Genomic DNA, 20,074 nt, shown 5'->3' on the forward strand with positions numbered 1-20,074 from the left:
ATTGGAATCAATGACAGACTGGAGCAAATATGCCAAGAAAAGGTGTTAGGTTTCTAAACTTTTGGGATAGATTTGTAGGGGATGAAAAACTATATAAGAGATGGAATTCACTTGAATTAGGAAGGAGCAAAATTACTCTGAAACCTTCTTAACGAAAACCTCTTGAAACACCTCAATGAACTGAAAATTCAAGGGAAGAAGTCGGAAGCTCCCAGAATAGAGTTAGGTGAAAATAAGGGAAACAAATAAAGCCACTGAGGACAAAAAAAAAAAAAAATGATAGAAAAGTCCCTCAGAGTGGCACAGTTTAATGCACAATCTATCCGGAACAAAGTAGATCTCTTCAAAGCATTGATAGCAAGTGAAGAAGTAGACATAATAGGTATCAGAAACATGGATACCAGAAGCAACAAGAGACTGTAGGAGAGTTCCAAATATCAGGATATAAATTGTTCAAAAAAGATAGACCTAATAAAAAAAAGTGGAGCAGTTATGTTATATGTCAAGGACCACCTCAGTCCAGTAGTGTGTAAAATTACAACCAAGCAAGAAGTAATTGGCATCAATACAAGCATTCAAGGGAAGAATCTTACTCTAATAATAGTTTACAAACCTCCCCACCAACTACAAAAACCCGAGGAGCTGTATGCACTACTAGGACAAGATATAAACAACAAACTGCATAATAATGGGAGATTTCAATACAGCAGTACACTGGGACACTGACCTCCACATAAAACTTTGAGGGAAATAGACTTCTAGAATTTGTCAAAAATGAATTCCTTCACCAATGGTTAGACAAACCTACTAGAGGAAACAACATACTAGACATTGTCCTACCAACCTAGGTAAAAGCAGCCATAAAATTATTAACTTCACGTTAATATAATCTAGAGTATGACCAAAACACAATTACTGCGAAGCCTTTCTAGAAAAATACACAGAAAAACACTCCAGATGTACTCAATTATTAAAGCAAATACTAACAAATGGCAACCCTCAGCCTATGAGTGGTTCAACAGAGAAATTACAAATAAAATAAGAGAGAGACAGATTGCACAAAGCAATGAATCCAAACCCAACACCAGAAGAAGCAAGAAAGCATAAAGAACTCTGTAGAATGGTGGATAAATTAGTAAGAAATGCAAAAATAAATGAGGATAAGAGTTGCATCAGTTTGTAAGGAAAACTCAAAAGAATTCTTTGCTCATGTGATTAGTAGAAAGCCACTAAGAAATTACATAGGCCTCCTAAGGTCTAAGAGAGAATGGAGAAAACCTAGAGAACACAGACTTGGAAAAAGCAGAATTATTGAATAAGTTTTTTACTAGTGTTTTCGCAATTGAAGACTATCTCAATCCTTGAACCAGCTATTAAATATGAAGGGGCAGAATCACTTGACAAAATAATATCTACAGAAGACGATGTTAAAAACAAATTAGAAAAACTAAAGTTCAAATCTCCTGGCCTGGATAGGAGTCATCCAAGAGAAATAAAAGTGTTAAATGAGAAGAAAGTTCCTCACCTACATAACCTCTACAGAAAAACAGCAGAACAACGAAAGGAACCCAAAGGATGGAAACTAGGTAATGTGCCCCCAGTTGACAAAGGTTATGAGCCGGGAAATTAAGATTTTTTGAGTCCATAATTGCAGATAAAATTGTAGATCACATTTGATAGAAACACCCTGTTGTTTAACAGTCAACACGGCTCCAGACAAAACAGATCCTGCCTATCAAACCTCTTGGAGGTTTTCCTTAACATGCTTGGTATTTACGAGAGTAGTAGAACAACATATATACTCTTAGATTTCTAAAAGGCCTTTGACAAAGTTCCACATAAAAAACTAATGGCAAAAGTTAGAGCTTTAGGAATTGTAGGAGAAACATCAGACTGGATCGAAGACTGGCTAACTAATTGGTTAACTAGAGGAAAACAGTTGTAATAAACGGTGAAGAATCAGAATGGGCAGATGTGACAAGAGGAGTTCCTCAGGGTTCTGTCCTTGGCCTGCTATTGTTTGTTATTTATATTAATAATGACACTGATGTGGGATTAACTAGCAGGGCCGACAAATTTGCAGACGACACAAAACTAGGTGTAGATGAAGCAGACCCAGAGGCAGTAGAAAGTTTTAATAGGAGAGTGGTAAAAAGGATGGCAAATGCCTTATCTTGGATAAATGAAGTGTTACAAATAAGAACAAACCACCCTCATGCCAACTACATGCTGCTCGGGAATGACAGTGTAGAACAAGATGACCTTGGAGTCATCATAACCAAGGACTTAAAATCCACAAAACTGCACATAAAAACCGAAAAGAAGGCACAGAAACTAGTGGGATACAAAGAGGCAGTTCAGATACAGAAATAAGGAAACTGTGCTGCAGCTCTACACATCAATAGTTAGAAATCTTGAATATGCAGTACAGTTTTGGTCAACAACACTAAGAAAGGACAAATAGATTAGAAGGGGTACAAACAAGAACCACAAAGTTAATTCCATCCATCAGGTAAATATGTTACCAAAGACGACTAGAGACCCTGGACATGTACGGCTTAGAAACACGACGATTGCGAGGACAACTAATAGAAACATTAAAAATACTGAAAGGCACAACAAAAGTACAGTAACCTATTTACGTTAAACGAAAACCAGACAAGAAATAATAGATGGAAACTAGAAGCTGAAGAGATACTACACTTCTTATTGTGGGAACTTCTTCACATACAAGATATGTGACATGGAATAAACTACCACCAGAAGTAAGTGCAACATGGTGGAATAGTGGAATAGAAAGCTAGACAAAATCATTAAGACACGGCTCACTTGAGCACACGATGTCTCCTTGGATGGACTAACTAATCTGTGGTAACTCACTCTCTCCCAGCTACGATCCAAAAGCCAATTTACAATCAGACACATAATTCACTTCTCGAGTATACGAGAGAGAGAGAGAGAGAGAGAGAGAGAGAGAGAGAGAGAGAGAGAGAGAGAGAGAGCCAAGCGCCCATAAGCAAGTTCAAGCGCAAATACAGCAATACTGAATAGTGTCGCAAAGGAAAACCTCCAACCATAGGCACGTATGAAACAGATCTTTGTTTTTCTCTTATTAATATGAAACAGATCTTTCACAAGGCCCCAGAAATGCTAAACCTTACAGGAAAGGTACTGAAAGTAAGGTAAAGCAAGCACGACTAAAAAAAGGAGGTTAGCTGCAGGAGAAAAAAAAAAGAAAAAAAAAGTACATAATCTCTATGAGTAGAGATACCATTTGCACGAATAACAAATAGGAAGTACAACAGAATGAAAGACCCTAGTCTCTCATTCTGTCGATATGCATACACCATTTTACACGATTGACTTGGTATTCACGCCAAGGAAACCTGCCAGAATGTTTCCTAATCACCTTAATGTTTTTCCAAAGAAACATACCTACCATGTAAAGGTCATGCCTTCTTTTGCAAGCTTTAGAAATTGAAACAGATTGAATGGATATGAGTATTCAAATGGTAAAGCTGAAGAACCAGAATGTGTTGGAGTAATTTTATATGACGAGAAAAAAGAAAAAACAAACAAACCAAGTTTACAAATCATAGGAACCAGGTTATCATGGCAACTTCCCATTCGTATATTTCAAAATAACTAATGAAAGCCCAAACCTAAAACCAAAAATACTATACCAATTTTCATCAAACGGTTCTATCCAAAAATTCTAATAAGTAAAAAACTAAGACTAACAAGAGGCCGGAGACCACACTGCTCACGTCAGCCAAATTGTTGCACTACAAGCGTTTGACCTAAACTTTACATTTCTATGTTAAATTCTGCGCTACGTATGAAGGCGGTCTCTCAACTTCATTCATTTCTATCCCGGTAGTTCTTGAGATGAGAAATATTAAATGACCCAAATATTTTAACTTTCTAATTACCTTCCCTTGGAAAAGGGGCGTGGCCCCAAATGTGCAAGCATCACCTTTGCACTGTTTTGCACTATGCTTCAAGAAGTCCAAAATGTGGAAAGTTTACGTTCTAAATACAAACATTAGTTAAGTTCATTTGACCTCATAAGCCTTTCAGAAACTTTATATAAAAAAAGGAGAAAAAATAACAACACGCACACAGGCTTGTATATGGGTGGGCCAAATGAGGATGGGACGACGGAAACGCCATTAGAAAAGGAAGTAACATCGAAACTACTGGAAGGGGTCGTAGGTGAAGACCTCAACCAGAAGGTATTCCAGGCTTCAGAGAATGTGCACCACGCAGTGTATACAACTAATTCAACATCTAATCCCCATCATAACATGAAATGGTTTTAAGGGTTGGTACGAGTAACTCGCTTCTTTAGGAGTTTTGTATAACAGGGGAAAAAAAAAAACACCGTACAAATCGGTTACGCGAGATTTTACCCCAACACTACCACACGACCTCTCCGGACACTGATGATAAATCGCTGACGTCTTCTGTGCCTTGTTGATGTCGATGTCTACGTCTTAATGAGAGAGAGAGAGAGAGAGAGAGAGAGAGAGAGAGATATCAGAGTGCAACACCTGGGGTTCGGTTAGCACTTGAATAACCCCAATAAAAGATAAATCCATTTAAGGCAAATTACAATTTGTCATTATTTTGAAATAAGTAACACTTGAACCGCTTGTGTTACTGTAAGGTGCTAAGAAACATTCATATTTCTTGAACGATCTTCGCAATGCTTGGTGCCTGAGAAGTAGCCTCATTAAAAAAAATAAATAAATAAAAAAAAGCCAAAGCGAACTCTGAACGAATAATGTTTCCAACTACAACCGAAATATTCAACAAGTCTTCTCAAGCTGTGGCCTCAGATTAATCAGAAATCTAACCAGCTAACAACAGTATCAATGCTTCTCATATCAACTTATACCTATTCAATAACTTGAGGGAAAAATACTTAATTCTCGTAAAAACAAGTTTACTAAGAGGAATATTAAGGAACAAAGGATGGAGTAAGTGATATCCTTGAAATTAAACAAGGAAGCCAGCCACGCGATAGGTCCTTGACCAACTTAGTCAACGACCTGAAACCACCTGTGCAACATGAAAGAGAGAGGGAGAGAGAACTGTACGTTGCGTTGTCCTCTGAATGTCAATTGCTGATATGAACAGGTGTACAATAAACCAGTTTTTTTTATTAAATTTTTTTTTTTTGGACCGTTAGTTGATCTAGCTTTTATTATGATGAGGATTATATATAGTATTCATCGTATCCTGAGCCTACACTGCATAATTACTTTTAGGCGACACTGATAGTGCAAAGCTTCCTAAAGCACCATACTGACGTTCTATGTGCAAACAGTACTCCGGCTTTTTTATAATGTATTGTACTGATATAACAGTCATTGAACAGATGTGAAATGAATAAGATTTCTTAATATGTAAATGAAGGGAAAAAAGTAAAAGATAGCCAAAGGAACACTTACCTTAAGTCAACTTTGTTAACTGTGGGTCGTATGAATAATTTCCATAATCTTCGATCGATGATGTTGCTAGAGAGATGCGCAACTTCCATTATGAGCATCATCATCCTAAAATGAAAATTATCCAGTTTAGTTAAGTGAAAAACATACAAATACACAAGTAGAGCAAACAGCATATGCGAGACAATATTATAGCAGCAAACAAACTCGGATATTTAAAATGATAATGTGAAAAACAAAAATGATGAGAAGGCCACTTACGTTTAGACAGCCTTCTTAAGAGTGTTGTCTTTTCCATAGCTCTTGACTGGTAAGCCGGAGGGAGGAAAATTCTTCTCGAGTCGAGGGTTGCACTGTATTTTCCTACAAATAAAATAATCCTTATTAAGCAATTAAATCACAAATAATGATAATATGACAGATTTTGCATTCATCTAGCCTAATTTAAAAACAAAGACCTGTATAGGGATTTACTTCACGGGGTATGAACTGGCGTCGTTACTCTTGCTTTACGATTAAACACTTCCATTGTAACCATAATCAGCAAAAATAACGGGTAATATTGAAAACAAAATACCGCCAGCTAAACGGCTAAGACGTCTTTCAATAATTATTAAACACCTTTTCCCAAGATGTCAAAACCCATCTCAACCCCACTGACCCTCTTCAAGTCAACGAACGCCATATGCAACATTTGAATGAAAAATAACCACGCAGAAAGGCTGTTCAGCATTGTCATTTGATTATATTCCCTTTACTGAAAGTGAATGAAAATGGCGTTGCATTTTAAACCATAACAATAGCCAAGTGAAAACTTTTTTTCTTCAATGCCAGACATACTGAAAGACAAGCCCTAATCCTACCCCAATGTCAACCATATCTCTAGATACGGTGTTCTAATATAGAACTTCATTATGTAGTCATTTCACGGAATTTAGCTTCCACTTAACTAGGAAATGTTAAGTGTCATATGATTAGGCTACTGGGAGTAGCAACTAGTTACCTACAGAAAAACGAGTCAAGTTGCTGAATTAGTTTGAAACTTCACGCAGAGCGGAAGAGAGAGAAATGCCCATGCCCGACTCGTGTACGGACTTCCGGAAAGAGATTCACGTGCACTAAGGTGAATAAACGTACATATAAATGAAAACTTACGCAAAAATAAAGCAAGAGTATTGGGCCATATAACTTTTTTCCGTTCTGCCAATCAGACTGAATATTTAAGAACTGATTATTTAATTCATCTTTTCGTTACAGATTTCTAGGTTTGTTTCGCGATTGAAAACTCATGCCATTAATAAGGTTCTTTGAAACAGAACTTCACCTTCAGTTAACTGGAACTGACACGCTGGAACTGCTCTCAGCTCTAAAATAAGACGGATTATCGACAATCACTGTGCTCATTGGAACGCTGGGATTCTAACGGAAACAAACTACTATACACTCAAGGGATAAATACCACCAGATATTAACCTAAATCAAACAGAATTGCTGTCATGAAAGGTTACTCACGTTGTGGAAACGAGTTACAAATACCTTGTCTTGTAGATGGCTGCATACGAACTGCTCAAGGGCGTCAACCGTCAGCCAATATTTTCTCTTGGCCAATCAGAGACCTCCACCGCACCCAAGAAACTATATCTATCGCCTTCTCTCATTGGCTGAAGCTATGAGCTTTGGCCAATGGGTGGCAGGCTTTCAAAGCGATTTCCCCGCTGGTTGGTATGACCAAGCCCGACTTACAAATAATAACATTTTTTTAATGATCGTTGTTACCTTCAATATCTAGGGAATACTCCATTAACAGGCAGGTATAGAGTGAGATACCCACTAAAATTAATTAGTAAATAGCTAAAGACAGCAATAATTTGAAAAAGTCCATCGAAAGGATTAACATACAGAGGATGAAACAGTCTAGAGCTGTAATATTCTTTGGATAACGTGCTGGCAGTCATTTCGAGTAAACCTATTCGATCTGGGAGCAGCTATTTACTACTTCTGGGGATATGGGAGATAAAAATAAATTAATTTTCAACGAAGCTTGCTCGTATTAAGAAACGATGAGATGCAGTTTGTCAGTGTTTTCTAGTCATTTACGATCTTTAGATTATTTCGAAGGAAATAAGGAAAAATTCAGGCGATTTTTATTAGAATTAAGTAGGAGAAACTTTCCTCGGCCTGAGAGAGTAATAGAAAAGTTACTTGGGCACGGCTCGACTACTTCGTCTCTTGAATACAAAAGCGGAACCACTCTCTCTCTCTCTCTCTCTCTCTCTCTCTCTCTCTCTCTCTCTCTCTCTCTCTCTCTGGAGACCAGCTTAGACGAATTAGAAGAGCTTTTAGAGTGAAGGAAGAAAACTTTATTTCAACTGCATTATGCCATTGTTCCGTCAGAATGGACGTACTTAAAGGAGCTTAGATAATTTGCAGCGAGAGAAGCCGGTTTCCTGAGGTTAATCGACCGATTACCAGTATTTTTAGTCATTTACGTCCTCAGCAGGCGTCGATGTTAATCGGAATAATTTGCGTTTTATACCTGTTGAAAGATGCGGTATGGAAATTAGCATCCTTTTGTCGCAGTGGAAACTGAGCTTGTTATAATTCCTCAGACTGCAGCGGTCGTTTACAGATTTTGCTTGAGAGAGAGAGAGAGAGAGCGAGAGAGAGAGAGAGAGAGTCACTGCTATGTCACTTTGTCTAACGTCAAAATCAACTGCGAGTAAGCCTCGACGAGGTAGATCTTCCTCACTCTACTGCGTTTTCAAACCTAACCTTGAGCGGAGGTGGAATTGTGGGTGACTGGAGGATAAGAGGAAGGGAAGTGGGGGATGGAGGGGTGTGGGAATGGGGCTGGGGTGAGTTGCAAACCATGATTAACTTTTTGTCACATTCCCGATTCTGCTGGCGTTCTGACGCCTTGTGCACCAACTTATTCATGGAGGAAAATTTCAAAGAAGCCGGACTGACATCCACTTGATATTAGCCATTTTCATAAATCAAAAGGCTTCAGAAAATGAAAAACCTTAATGTAATAACAAATGTATTACTTGGGAGTTCATGAAAATGGATTGCACTTGAAATGTTTCTCGCTTTATAATTTTGCCTTCAATTACACTTTCTGGTCGTCGTGTAACACCAGGTGAGACGATCAGCCTTTTTATGCTTTACACGAACTTCCCATCGTCCTCTCTGCACCATCAAACACACTAAAACCTCTCCCGTTCAAGCAGCCTCCGATGTTATAGTGGATTCACATCAAGCGTGCATTTGATGTCTAGGCCAGTCCCTTACGACGCTCCTGATTGGCTGTTGATAAGCCAGTCACAGGGATGGAAACTCTCAGTCTCTCTCGAGAGTTCACATGGGTAGGATCTATGTTCCACCTCTCCTGAAGGGTACGCCTTTCAAAAGTATCCTTCAGGAGAGGTGGAACATACATCCTGCCTATGTGAACTCTCTCGAGAGACTGAGAGTTTCCAGCCCTGTGATTGGCTTATCAACAGCCAATCAGGAGCGTCGTAAGGGACTGGCCTAGACATCAAATGCACGGTTGATGCGAATCTACTATAGTAACCTTGGTGTATACCTGTGTGTTATATTTTTTGTTCGTTGTTTACTAGCGCGTCTAAGAATGGAAGGTTTTGGTCTATGCTGTGTTCTATGGTAAAGTTTAGTACAGATTTTTCCGCGAGGATGTCTTTTAAAGTCTGAATATCTTGCCAGTTGTTTGTTGCAATGAAATAGTATCATCTTTTAATTTCATCGATGTATCTGGCATAAATTTCTGGTTTGTCGTGATTATCTAAAACAGTGTCGTCTAAATGATCCATATCTAAAGGCTCAAATTGCACAAACAGAGAATGTAGTGATACCTAATCTAATGTGGGCAAATGAAATTGTCAATCGACAACAGTCAGGTTTTGGGTGTAACGGTCACTGTAACCTTGTTATGCAATAACAACAGCGCAACGTTAATAGCCAGAGTCAATTACTCGTATGAAACGGATAATTATGCAACACTTTTATCACTGACACAACAGAGTTGGTCGCTGTGCTTGCGCAGCTTTTAATTATTATTCTAACAACAAGAGGTTCCCGCTGAAAATATGCGGTTTGTGAGAATATGGTTTGCTTATAAGAGGACATCTGAGTCCATTACATCCCTAAATCAGGAAGATGTGTCTTCTATTGAAAGAATAAGGCATGCATTCAGTAATAAAAGGAACTGCGTATTTTTCAGCTTACTCATTAAATTAAGAATTTTCTGTGCGATCGTTATCCTTAATAAACGGCTCAGTAACGAATGTAACCATCACAACTGCATTGAAAACAAAAATATATGTAAAACAAGAAAAAATAAGAAATAGAAAATAAATTTCGTGATAAGAAAAATCTAACATTCTCAACAAACGGCTTCCAAGAGACATGACAGAATATCCATGTGCATAATGTGACGGTTATTAAGAAATGTTATATAATAGAAACTAACGAAGGGAAGAAAAAAATAGCTACAAAGAGTTACCCTATCACTATTACGAATATTTGCTTCAATCCCCCCGATCGAGAAATTTATGTGGACACGGGAATTATTTGCCGTGTAAATTAACGGACTGTAATTGTCGAGAAAGCTTTATGGTATCTTGCAAGTTTATTTAATTATAGTTAATCGTCTGTCACCAACGGAAAATTCCCTAAAATTATAATTGAGATATGTAGAAAGAATAAGTGGAGAGAATCAAAAGCAGGAAGGAGAGCAACATAAAGCTAATGGATAAGAAATGAAAATAAACCGTGTAAAAATGAATCATGGGAGGAATGGCACTCAATTTCAGGCTATGTTTTTTTTATATCTAAACAAATGCTTACAATGGATAAAACACAAATCAACAGTATTATGATAGTAACAGGTCTCCGGGGGAGGGGGGGGGGAAGTTTTTGAAAACCATGAAGTGTTTCCTTCCTCCCTGACAGATTCTACATCACTGACTCCTAACCAACTATCCTGGAGCACAAACACAAACGTTCGAGTATGCGTGTGCACCTGCAAACATATTTAAATACTCTTGAACAAACAGATAAGCACAAATACAACTGCATCTACTGACGCTTCCCACCTTACCAAACTTCTAGACCAGGGGTTCTCAAATTCCTTAACTCATCGACCCCCTAATAAGGTTTTAATTTTTCTATCGACTCCCTAGACTAGCATTTAATAATTCAAGAAAAGAAAAAAAAACACCAATGTCAAAACCCATTGGAGAATTATTAGTCTAGTACTTGACATGCAGTATGATAAAAATGTAACACCTAGTAGGGAAATATGTTTAGAACTTTAGATATATGAATATATGTAACTTAATTCGCCGACCCGTTAGTTATTCATCGACCTCCTTTTGACCCCCTGACTATTCATCGACCCGATGGTCCTATTGACCCTTGGGGGTCGATATCGACCACTTTGAGAACCCCTGTTTTAGACTGTATTTCGGGTTTCTGTCATCAATGTGATAATATTGGTAACGGTCACTAAGGAAGTCATATTGGGCTCTCTCGAGGTCACATTATTACCACTGGTAAGATAGCAATCCATAATGAACTGGTATTGAAAAAGTTTCCTTAGCAGCTGAGAGAGAGAGAGAGAGAGAGAGAGAGAGAGAGAGAGAGAGAGAGAGAGAGAATTTGCTAAAGGGGTTCACCGTAGTGCAGAAAGGATTACCATGTATAGGTCTTTTTGGTTTAAATGATATGATGGTACACAATTTGGCTGAGCACTGATCACGCACTCACAGTCTACTTTTTGTCATCGCTCTCTCTCTCTCTCTCTCTCTCTCTCTCTCTCTCTCTCTCTCTCACACAACACACACACACACACATACTTGCCCCCTGCTTAATGTAGCAGGAGACAAGTGCACTGTCACACAGTTTACGATGGTTGAAGTGAATAAGGAGACAAGGGCAACAGTTATCCATAGAGGCTCATACAGTAGTAGGCTACTGATCACATCTCATCAAAGAACACCAACACCATTACTACAACCAACACAATGAAAACATAATAAGGACGTTTCTCAACTGGCTCAAGTAAGGTTATTTCCTTACTACATCAAAGACGGCTTCTAATGGCATCTCTGTAGGGGGCACGAACTCATATATAAGAAGAGGCTACTGCAGAACGCTGAACTTGTGCACGGCTGAAGGCTCTGAGACTCATGGGAACAATGTTCTGAGATGGAGGAGGTACAACTTCCATCGCTACGGAAAAGAAATTCAAGGGGTCCCCTTCACTGCCTTCCTGGAACTGGGTTTGACATTAACTCTCTCTCTCTCTCTCTCTCTCTCTCTCTCTCTCTCTCTCTCTCTCTCCTCACTTACTTTTGTTTTCTCTCAGCGTATTACAATAATACCTTCATGAATCTCTAGCCATTTTTCAATATAATAGTGCATATACAAGATTAAATCACGATGCAATACTCCACATAATCAAGGAATCTTTGCAAAAACAATGTTTAGAAATCATGGGTGTTGAAAATGCATGCTATGAACAAAATCTTTGAAATGAATCGTGAAACATAAATCACACACATATAACAGGCTATCATCAACACTAGTGGCATAATAATATTTGGTTAATACTGAGTAACAGTAGTGGTAGCAGCATTAGTGTTTCTCCCGCCGCATTATGTGAAAAAAAAGGATACCTACATCCTCAAAATTGAAGCTATACTTTAATGAATTAGGAAAGTTCTGTTTATTTCACGTAAGTACTACAGTTTGGTGTGCGCTTTCCCATGGAGACGAATCGATAGTTTACAGCAAAATAGATTCCAGTTATTGCTTCAAGCCTCAATAAACGAGGCACCTCTAATGTCTACCAGAGAATTGCTAATGCATCTTTCGGTATATTTTGCATCTTCCAATCTTGGATGGTCTGGGATGCAGCTTAGAGAGAGAGAGAGAGAGAGAGAGTCTGTCAACTCCGACGGAAGCAACACAAGGTCTACATTAGTTTGATTTAATTTATAATTAACCAAATCCATCAACTTATCAATAATTCCGATAAGGTATCAAACATATCAAAGGCTTATTTTTTCATGGTGCTACTTAATAGAAAACTGATGATGTGGATAATAACAACTTGTTATTACCCTAAGCCAGTTCCCCGAAGTCCCATTTTAAAGCAAATGCCTCTGAGGAAAGCAAAGGTTAGCTATAATTCAAAACCTTTCTGGAGAATGGAAAATGAAGAGAACCGAGCTCACGGAACGGGTTGATAATGAATAACAATCGAATTTTCAAAACTCCGTTGAAGTACACACACACTCACACACACACACACACACACACACACACACACATATATATATATATATACATATATATATATATAATATATATATATATAACTATATATATATATATATATATATATATATATATATATATATATATATATATATATATATATATAAAGGACAAGGAAACCATTGGTAGGCAAGAGTCAAAATTTTATCATTCTATAAAATTTTTATGAGAGTAATGTTGAAATCGACATAATGCCAGAATTAATCATACAATGAGAGATTAGGGATACAAGAGACACAATAACGACACAAAAGACTTAAAGACTGCACACCTCTACCAAAGCGGAGCGATCAAACACCTCACCCAAAACCAACCCATGGAAATAATTATTTAACTTGTTTAGCAAAATCTAGACCAATTATAAGATCCTTTTTTAAATGTATGCCCGACGGATGTAAAAGGCTGAGCAATCCATCACCTGCCCAGGAATTTGCCCATCCTCCTCAAAAGTGACCTTACCATCCCTCCTAAAATCTAATCACATGTTACTGGTCACAAAGACAACCCTTTTGTAAAACATTCCTAAACAGTCATGCATACATCTTGGTCAATGCTTCTAAAAACTAAAAGACATATCTACAGAGGAATCCAATCAAAATCTTAACCTCCATCGTAATGAGGAAAACCAGGCTTGCTGCAATCACCAATTATCTCCCAGTTAGTTATCCACCCATGATATTTTGGAATGAATGCAAAGAGTATAATTATGGAATTTGAGCAAAGTTCAGAACTCTTGAAAATGTCCGAGACTAAAAGTCTCGAATAATACAAAGGTCTTCGCAAATTATGAAGATCGATCGACATTCTCATTACTGGAGTCATTGCCCCACTACGGTCCTAAGGAAAAAGAGGTACTTACCTTACAGACCTTACATCTTGTTCGGGTTGCCCCAGGTCCCTCAGTGTGAGGCACCTCTAATGTCTACCAGAGAGTTGCTAGTACATCTTCCGGTATATTTTGCATCTTCCAATCTTGGATGGTCTGGGATGCAGTTTAGATATTTGTCGAGCTTATTCTTAAACACATCTACGCTCACTCCTGATATATTCCTCAGATGAGCTGGCAACGCATTGAATAGACGCTGCATTATCGATGCTGGTGCGTAGTGGATTAATGTCCTGTGTGCTTTCCTTATTTTTCCTGGTATAGTTTTGGGCACTATTAATCTACCTCTGCTTGCTCTTTCTGATATTTTTAGTTCCATGATATTTTCTGCTATTCCTTCTATCTGTTTCCATGCCTGAATTATCATGTAGCGTTCTTTCTTCTTTCTAGACTATATAATTTTAAGAATTTGTAGTCTTTCCCAGTAGTCTAGGTCCTTAACTTCTTCTATTCTAGCTGTAAAGGACCTTTGTACACTCTCTATTTGTGCAATATCCTTTTGATATTGTGGGAGGGTACCATATCATATTGCAATATTCAAGTGGACTACGAACATATGTTTTATAAAGCATAATCATGTGTTCAGCTTTTCTTGTTTTGAAGTGCCGTAACAACATTCCCATTTTGCTTTACATTTTGCCAACAGAGTTGCTATTTGATCATTGCATAACATGTTCCTATTCATCATCACACCAAGGTCTTTAACCGCTTCCTTATTTGTGATGGTCTCATTATTAGGTCCCTTATATGCATATAGCTTTCTTTCTCTGTCTCCATAATTTATTGATTCAAATTTATCAGAGTTAATACCATCCTATTTACCTCTGCCCAATCATATACTTTGTTAAGGTCTCTTTGTAGAGCGTTCCTATCTTCATCACAAGTAATTTCTCTACTTATTCTTGTGTCATCTGCGAAACTACTCACTACCGAATCCTTCACATTATTGTCTATGTCTTCAATCATAATAACAAACAGTATTGCAGCTAACACCGTACCTTGCGGCACACCGGATATTACCTTGACTTCATCCGATTTCTCGTCGTTTGCAATAACTATCTGTTTTCTGTTGTGTAAAAATTCTTTTAACCATCTTCCTACTTTATCCACGATATTGTGTAATTTTCTTCGCTAATATATTATGGTCTACTTTATCAAAAGCTTTTGCAAAGTCTAAATAAACCACATCTGTTTCATTTCCGCTTTTCATATTTTTGAATATGTTCTCACGGTGGACTAACAGTTGGGTTTGTGTACTTTTTCCGGGTACGAAACCATGTTGTCCTTTATTAAACAAATTATTTTTTATTAAATGTTCATAATATTTTTCTTCATTACCCTTTCATACACTTTCATAATATGTGATGTTAGACTCACAGGCCTATAACTTACTTGCCTCTAGTCTTGATCCACTTTTGAAAGTAGGGGTAATATATGCTAATTTGTGCTCATCATAAATCTTGCCTGTATCTACACTTTGTCTTAATAATATTGCAAGTGGCTTTGCGATAGAATGAACTACTTTCTTTAACAAAATAGCAGGAATTCCATCAGGCCCTGCAGCAGCTCCATTTTAATTTCATTAATAGCCTGCACAATATCAGCTTCATTAATATCTATGTCAGCTAAATATTCACTATTTTCATCCCTTACTTCTATATCATTATTTTCATTATCTATTCTAGGGGTGAATTCTCTCTTATATCGTTCTGCCAGTATGTTGCAAATTTCCTTTTTTTCATTCGTTAATCTCCCTTCAATTCTCAGAGGGCCTATTTCTATTCTTCTTCTTTATTCATCTTCTTCGCATATGAGTATAATAGCTTGGGGTTTTGCTTGATATTTAATAGGGTTTTTTCTTCCAAGTCCCGTTTTTCATTTTCTTTTGATTGTATAATCTTTTGTTCTGCATTTTCTATCTTACTTTTTAGTTCTATAACTTTCCATGCATTTTTTTCTTTGCAAGACCTTTTTTCCACTTTCTGATTTTCTGGAATAAGATCCTTCTGTCTCTTGGTATGCATGAATGATGTTTACTTTTCTTCTTCGGTATATATTTTCCACTATTTTTCTCCAATATTTTTATATAATATCTCCGTATTTACCCTTAATGTCATCACTTACGAAAATGTTATCCCAATCTTTGTTTAATTCTTCATTAATTTCTGACCATTTTATATTTTTACTGTAGAAGTTGTATTTTCCATATCCTTCCCACTTTTTCATTTCTTGCTTATCTCTATTTTCACTTGCTTTGGAATGAACTGTTAATTCTATGACATATGGTCTGAAATATTCGCATTATAAACTATTATTTCTTTAACATAATCATCTCGTTCACAAATACTAGGTCTAAAGTATTTTTCCTTTTCTTGTTGGCAGGTGATTTATTTGTGAATGTTGTATTCTAGTAGCATATCTAATAGCTTTTCAAATTGCTCTTATCTTCTGCACTACTATTACTCTCTTTTTTATATGTATAAGTACAACCACAATCTCCTATTCGTTCTTTCCATTCTACGAAAGGAAAGTTGAAGTCACCAGATAGGAGAATAGTCCAGTCCTTGTGATTTCTACATATATCATCCAATTTTCAATTATTAAGTCAAACTCTTTAGTATTAGGAGGTCTATATATTACTATGTTCATCAATTTTTCAGATTCAAATTCTACCGCTATTAGTTCACATTCTGAGTTACTATATTTCTCATTAGATTTTTCCTTGTTTTTGTCTTTCCCATATATTTGCGGTTCCCCCTTGATTCCTATTTTTTCTATCTGATCTATAAGTTTGGAACCCTTTATTTGATCATCATTCCCAGTCTCTTGGGAATACCAGGTTTCACTTATATTCATTATATCTATTTTCTTTTCATTTTGGGTTAGTTCTTCTAAGTACTCTATTTTCTTTTTGAGTTACTCGTAACTAAACCCTGCGCATTCATCACTATGGTGGTTTGCGTGTTTTCTCCTTCATTTAATACTGGTAGTAATAAGGATTTTCCCATGTCTCTTTCCTGTTCTGGTATGTTGTTCTTTTTTTCATTTCCAGAAATTCTGACATTAAAAAATCCAACTTTTCCATAATATTTGATCTTCCTTCATCATAATTATTCATTTTGTGTCTGAATCTGCAATTTTCTCCGTTTCTGCAATTATCTCGCATAATAAATACAGTTATTATCTCTTGAGTAGAATTTCGGAGCTGATGCTTTGAAATTTTTTGCTGACACCTCTGCATATCTCATTGGTGGTTTGCTTTTCTCTTTTACCTGATATTCTTGATTTCTCTCTTTATTTGTTTCTTTCTTATTTTGGATTTTATTACTTGGTTGGTTATTTATTGATTATGATTCATGGCTACAGGGTGCATATATTTGCATTTTTTGTCGAACTTACATCCTTTTCCTTCTTTTAGGTTTTTACATATTTTTGGATGCAGATCTCTGCAATCATCCCATATCCATCTAAGTATGCACATTTACCATATATTTCATAGTTTTGACATAATCTTAGGATGTTTGTAGTAACATCTTTCTCCAAATCTGCAATTCCTCTTTTCAAAAGGTTGCAGATTTTGTCTTTCTTGTCTATTTTTCCTCTTTCCCGTCATGTATAGATCTGGGTAGAGCCTCTTCGGGATTTGCTTTTCTGTTTTCATATCGTAATTTATTTCTTCGTAGGTATGCTGCTTTATTGCCTCATATGTAGTATCAATGAGTATCTCTGCATCCATACTTTTATCTTGTCTGTGTTTCCTTATTTTATTTCTGTCATTTCATTTTTGTTTACTTCTCGTTCCGTTTTCCTCTTCTTCTTCTTCTATTCCTCCTCTTCCTCTTCTTCTTCATCCTCAACTATTTGTACATTCAATCTTGATTTAATAACATTGTCTATCCATGATAGACATGTTAAGGTACTTAACCCTTGCAATGGAGCAAAGGCAAGCCCTTATGGTCATGATACCTCAGGATGCTTAAAAAAGCTATTATTTTTAGGGAAGAACAAAATCGACAGCTAGATGGAAGTAAGCTCTTTATTGAGTTGGTAAAAGAAAGACACGTTGATGCATTCTGGCGTTGCAACGACAATGATCATTCATGCCAGAAATGTAATTGTTGCAAGTAAACTGGATGAATGAGATTATAAATTAAAAAATCAAATAGAATATACAACATTCCAAGGAAGGGAATGTTATCAGTGCAGCCACATTCATAAAAAAAAAAAATAGATGTACTTTGTTCTTGAAAACAAAAAATACGAAACAATTAAAATATGGACCTCAAGATAAAATATGAGCTAACCATAAAATATGAGCCAAATTCAGCTACCTCTGAGTAAGCTAAATCAGGTTCCTCATATATAGAAATTATGAAAGAAAATTTATTCCAGTTTAATAATGAATTTAACATAAATAATGAATTTTCAATATATTCAAGTTTATTTTCTGGCTCTTCTACAAATTATAACTACATATTAAAAACTATCAATTGTAATTTACCATTATATTCCATCCTCCCTTTTGTAGCTATGGCACACATGGGAGGTCATCATGCAAAAGTGTGTGCACCAATGCTCTTGCACACGCAGCAGGATCTAATGTCTACTAATGACCAATGTCCACCAAGCAGAAACTTTTGCCAAACGTGCCCTGGAAAGAACTACGAAGACTTATAGTTGTTACTGACTATTTAATCCATGGACGTTCAGTCCCCAGTCCCCCACCACCGCTGCTTCAATAACAGTATCTATAATCTGTATATAGATTGTTCACCGGCTTCTTCTACTCATGAAAGTTCGAGTATCACTGACAAAAAACGATGAAATGAATAAATTTCAATTCATATGCAGAAAATTTTGACTTTTACTTGAATATAATGATATCGAGTTATGCTCTCTTGAGTAAGGTTGTTGTTACGAACCCAAAGAGGTCCACCTCAGGTACAATATTAAAATAGACAAAAAGAATTCAATATAGAAAGATGCACAATATAGAAAGATGCACAAACAGAACAAAGGTTTATTTACAAGCTTACTAACAAAGATAAATGCAGAATGGTTTCTCCTATTTACATAACAAAAGTAAAATCTTACAATGCATGAACTGGGGAAACAGTGAGTTAATGAAAATACTTGCTGCCCAGTTTTTCAGCAGTCGACAATCAATCCTCAAAGCGACGGTTTCAGAGGAGAACTATAACTTCAGATGTCTTCTTGACTCCACACTGCAGAAAGCAATGTCTATTCTTGATACTCGAAGGGCAGGTTACTCCTTGAAACCACCTTGTAGGACGTTTCTCCTCTGAAGGATTACTCAACGTTGGAATATCTCCCTTTCCGACTACAGACGACTTAACTTCTGTCTCTCTCTTTCACTGTGGACAACTTGACCCGATTTCGATCAAACTCCTGAGCGCCTTCTACCTCTCTTATCCTTCGTCTGTTCCTTCTTCTCTTATCTCTCTCTGATGACCTCTCACTGATGATCTGATAATCTCTGCTGGTCTCTCACTGATGATCTGATAATCTCTGCTGGTCTCTCACTGATGATCTCTGCTCTCTCCTACTTCGACAGTCGTATATATACGGCAACCTGAGGGCGGAGCCTACCAGCGAATGTCACAGGCTCCTGAGATGACAAGAACGTATTAGAAGGATCTCGACGAAATATTGCATCATATTCTGACAACGTGACGGCGAGTGTTGCGTTCCACAACACGCCTGGTGATTCTAGAGCAATTATGACAACAGGCGCCTCCAACACGTGCACGAATACCTCTTTGCTGCAGACCTACTTGAAGAAAATGCATTTTCATTTCCTTTAACTTATCATTCGTCGCTATGAAGCGATTACCATGACACGTCCCCCGCAAAAAAGAAAAAAGATTAAATCAACTGATTTTTTTTTCTAAACAGAAACAAGAATTAAACAGCAGGGGAAATATTCTGCATGAAACTTTAATCCAGTTAAACACGCGCACTTCACTCACACACCCACTCGTGCCAAAACAGAAAACGGTCATTAGGCTACTCATTCTGAAAACTCTAGAGAGGCTATTAGCTATCATATTATCCTTTCCTTTTAATTTTTCGTTTTCTGAATTCTAATTGAAAACCTGGAACTTCTTAAGCACCTCTGAGTTTTTCTCAAAACCAACTCCTCTCTGTGACACCATTATTACGGGAACAGGCGGTGGCCATGGCAAGGGGCGTTCTTTATAATTCTTAATCAAGTTTACATGCATCCACTTTGCTTTATGCTAAACCATATCGATTTAATAATGCAGATTTCCCCTCTTCTCTAACGCTGAAAAGGACCTTTGAGCTTATAAGATAAAGAGGGACCCTCTTTCTGGACTAGTACTAAAACTTT

General features: G+C 37.0%; 1 long non-coding RNA gene across 1 annotated transcript; it reads right to left on the reverse strand.

Moving 5' to 3' along the window:
* Positions 1–4,389: 4,389 nt before the first annotated feature.
* Positions 4,390–7,019, reverse strand: LOC135222214 (uncharacterized). Its single transcript, XR_010316220.1, has 4 exons — positions 6,966–7,019; positions 5,715–5,816; positions 5,457–5,561; positions 4,390–4,495 (listed from the first exon to the last, which is right to left on the reverse strand). It is a non-coding gene; the product is annotated as an uncharacterized LOC135222214 (long non-coding RNA).
* Between the last annotated feature and the right edge of the window lie 13,055 nt (positions 7,020–20,074).

This window comes from Macrobrachium nipponense, chromosome 3 (assembly GCF_015104395.2).
Source record: "Macrobrachium nipponense isolate FS-2020 chromosome 3, ASM1510439v2, whole genome shotgun sequence".
NCBI lineage: Eukaryota > Metazoa > Arthropoda > Malacostraca > Decapoda > Palaemonidae > Macrobrachium > Macrobrachium nipponense.